This window comes from Onychomys torridus, chromosome 3, assembly GCF_903995425.1.
Source record: "Onychomys torridus chromosome 3, mOncTor1.1, whole genome shotgun sequence".
Taxonomy (NCBI): Eukaryota; Metazoa; Chordata; class Mammalia; order Rodentia; family Cricetidae; genus Onychomys; species Onychomys torridus.
Window position 1 is genome coordinate 137,726,885 of NC_050445.1, and position 4,279 is coordinate 137,731,163.

The following is a 4,279-nucleotide window of genomic DNA, read 5'->3' on the forward strand; positions in this document are numbered from 1 at the left end:
CCCTGACCATGACCAGTAACAACTTGCAACCAACCCCTCTAAACAATGACAAATATTTATAACCATTCAAATGACCAAAAACCATCTACCCCACCTCTTGAGAATGTGGGTGTCCTGTTCTTAAAATTACTCCTGTTGTCTGGGGGTAACAGCATCTTTAGAGGACTCTGAGAAAATTGATAATGGTAAAGTCCTGGGAGATCCAGCTGTATCATTTGTTGTCTAGTCTCTGTGTGATGGGAAAGTGCAGAACTTATCTGAAGTCCTAGCTGGATAGTCTGTGAGGCCAGACCATCTCAGCTAGCTGCTTTGAAGTTGTTTTGGATGTAGATTTTTGAGGACACCGCAACAGAGGAATTCTGAGAGGCTGGATCACCTGGGCTACTTGTCTTTATTGGTATCTGATCCTTCCTTTCTTTCTTCCTTCCTTCCTTCCTTCCTTTCTTTCTTTCTTTCTTTCTTTCTTTCTTTCTTTCTTTCTTTCTTTTTTTGTCCATAGCAAGGCTTTATTTTCCTTTTATATAGGCTCTGTACCCAGGAAATGCATTTCCATACACTCTTTCTCCAATTTTTTTCTGAGGCTCCAGGAAGTTTAAAGTTATAATCCGTGGTGATATAAGGAATTGTCCCTTCGGGCCCAGGCTGGTTCTTGGGAATACAGTGTGGAACAGTAATGGCACCAATCAGTAGACAGTTCACAGTTTTTAACTCTTCTGGAGGCAAAGGGGTGAGGATGTGTTATAGCCGCTGGTCCATGTCAATGCCTCTGCAGATGCCTTGAAGATACAGAGCAACATCAGCCATTCAAAGCCCAAACAGTCACATATGGGGTTCTGGGCAAGCAGGATGGGCCCCCGAGTATATCCTTTCATATCGTCCAGGATCTTGCAAAGGCCAGCCCAGCTGCATTCACAGTGTACAGTATGTGGGCAGGGGCAACATCAGCATGAGTGATCTGGACAGCAACTGCACTGAAGGGGACCGGATAGGGTGTGAGGCTGTGCAGAGGACTCTATGGCCCTGGCACAGGAGGCATCAGCTGGCTAAGGTAACTCAACACTGCCAGATCTTGAAAAATTCTGTGTATTTGGCCCTATTTTTTTCATTTTTATCACATAAAAATCCTGAGTGAACACATATCAGCTTATGTCCAGTGAAGACCGGAACTGGACTAGAGTCATTCTCTTCATCAGTAAATTCCAAATTGTCTTCCAGTTCTTCAATTTCAAAGCCTCGATGTCTCCTTTTGATCTTGCTTTTTGTATACAGGCCATCTGTGAGCTCCACATATTCTGAGGTCAGAGTGGGCATCAACCTTCCCTGGCCAGTATACAATTGAACAATATAGTTGGGAGACAGCAATCGGATCAGGTCAACCAGCAGCAATAGTCTGTCTGTCATCTTTCACCCAGCCCATTGTGTGGGGATTCTCTCTTGTAATCTCTGAACACGTATTTTATTATTTCGACGTAATTCTCATAGTCATTATGACAATTCATCTTCCCGTAGTACACTATCCTCTGTGGCCTCCTCGAGTGGGTGTAAGGTGGTCCCAGCAGTGGTTCTGTAATGTTAAGTAAAGCAATGTAGCCAGGAGGAGTGAACTCCATCTGCTCCAGGTCACATTCCAGATAGTCAACTCCAGGAAGGCACAGGATGTGCTGACTAGCTCTTCCAGGGCACAAAGGCTGCTGTCATTCAGGCAGATAGATGCCTTTCCTCTTCCTCTGTCTTCTGATACCATACGTCTTTGAAGTTATATACTCAGAATTAATCTGCACAGGAGTATTCTCCTGCAGGAAGACATAACATGCACACTCATAGGAGCTCATGAAGTCCACGGGGGAGTGGGTGGGGGTGGGGGGTAGTGGGGGGGTGGGGGTGGGTGCGTGGGGGTGGGTGCGTGGGGGTGGGTGAGTGGGGGTGGGGGTGGGGGTGGGTGCGTGGGGGTGGGGTGGGTGAGGGTGGGTGAGGGTGGGTAGGGTGGGGTCCTCAGCTGCTCCAGCAGCAGAATGGAGCCCAGAGGAGGGAAGTACTGGACTAACCAGTTTCTGTCATCCAGTTTCATGTGAGGCTTGAGCAGAGCCGGCATCCTCATCTCCTTTTCACTTTTCTCAGGTTCTGAGTACTGAACCCCGCTGATGGTCAGGTTAAGAGTGGGTATAGGCAGAAAAGACATCTTGAGCAGGCTGGCCTTGCTTGATGTTATGGTCGTATATTTCCACCTGGCCATAGATGCAAGTCACATGGCAGATCCCACTAAAAGTAAAGCCCTCCCTAGCTGGCAGCAGCAACACACGGCCAGAGCCTAAGTCCCTCATGGGTTGGGTGACGTTCGACGTCAGGGTTTGGACTTGGCGCGGGCTGGCTGCGTGGTGCGGGCTGACTGTCCGGTGTGGACTGACTGCCTGGCGTGGGCCGGCTGCGGGTCTGGACCTTGCACTTTCCTGCCCCGTGCGAGCCCTGGGTGATACCCAGCTTCCAGTCCCCGCCCAAGGCGTGGGCCTGCTGTAGCCGCCATAGTTCGCCCCCGGTCAGGACCCCAGACTGGCGTCACCCGGACGAGGAGGAGGAGGTGGGGCCTTCAAACCCACTGTCCCCTTTTTTCTTAAAACACATAAACTTTCAAAGATAACGTACATATTTGCATTAACACAGTATGGAATGCACAGTGTGCACAAGTTGGTTAAAGATGATTTTCTGTTCTATGTTTGAGTAGGTAAAAGACATCTGTCAACTTTATAAATCCATTTGGACTACATAACCAAACTGTAATATAAATCTTTATGCATGACATATGAAAGGATGGCATGTAGTAATAAGTCATGAGGACTCTGTAGTCAACAAGATTTATCATGTCTCATCCAGTCTCAGACCCATTCCCATAGTAGAGGGATATACATCATATACATCACCTGTCTTGTAGTTTTTTTTTTTTGTCTGTAGCTAAGATTTTCAGGAAGTCTCCCTTGGTCAAATCTGGTATTTATTAATTTTGAAGAAATCCATAGTTTTTTGTTTCCTGTGGAAACAAAAGCATAATCTCTCCCCCAATGCAACACACTTTCTGACGTCCATTCTGAAGTTAAAACATCCTTAAAATATACAGGCTAGTATAATTTAGCAGTGTTTAAATTATCCAGTGTATCTTAGCAGCATTTTCCCTTTGCTCATCAGCATTCAAAAGTTCAAAGTCATCAAAACACCATACAGAATCCAGACAACCATCCTTACATGGCATATTTTAAAAAATTTTAAAAAAGACTTTATTGTTTTTAAACAACTTATGACTGTCTATACCCATTTTCTTTCCTTTTTTTTTTAGCATCTAAGCACATTTTCAAGCATACTGTATCTTTTCAGAGGTCCTTTTCAGTCTGGACCTGACTTTCTTTGCATCTGCAGCCTTCTCTGACTGCCAAACCTTAAACAGCTAGACCAGCAGTCATGCAGCTCCACTTCTACTTAGTACAAGGCTCTGGTGGTTGGCCCCTCCCTACTCTGTTCCCTAAGAACCTAGCCTCATGCAGGTGAGTACTGGCCCCAGAGCTGCATTTACCCACCCCAGCTCTAGGAATTTTCTGAGTTTGTGCTGCAGCAGCCATTTCTAACTAGTCTCCCAGTTTAGTAGTGCTTAGCTACAAAGTAGGGCACCTTAAAGGATCCTTGCCTCTGGATGTCACAAGCACCAGGACTGCATGAAAGACTGCGGTTACTGGGAAGCCTTTCAGCTTTTTCAGATCTTTTGTGGGTTTTGTTGGACACCAAATAGGGTGAGTCTTTCTCATAGGACTTTCTTGAACTGCCAAACCCCAAACAATGACACAGAATTTTTATTAATTATGAAAGCTTGGTCTTTAGCTTGCGCTTGTTCCCAACCAACTCTTATAACTTAAATTAACCTGTTTCTATTAATCTACATTGCTATTAACCTACCTTTCCTCCATTATGTATGTCCAGCTCCCTCCATGTCTTGCTGGCATCTCCTGCCATGCCAGATTCTGACCCCTGAGTTCCTCTGTCTGCCCAGAAGTCCCAGTTATTCCCTCCTGCCTAGCTATTGGCCATTCAGCTCTTTATTAAACCAGTCAAGTGTCTTACATAGGTGAGGCAAAACATAGACACATCTTCATGTAGTGTAAAGAAATATCCCATAATGGCCATCTACTGCAGGATCTTGGAATCTTAGATCAAGCAAGATTTATTAAGGAATAAAAATCTGTAAGGTCCACTCATGACACTGAACAGAGCTGAGATGCCATTACGGATTCAGCTGCTG

The 4,279-nt window shown here is 45.5% G+C and overlaps 1 pseudogene; it reads right to left on the reverse strand.

Annotated features, from left to right (window-relative positions):
• Positions 1-506: 506 nt before the first annotated feature.
• On the reverse strand, positions 507-3,993 carry LOC118580278 (annotated as a pseudogene).
• Positions 3,994-4,279: the final 286 nt, after the last annotated feature.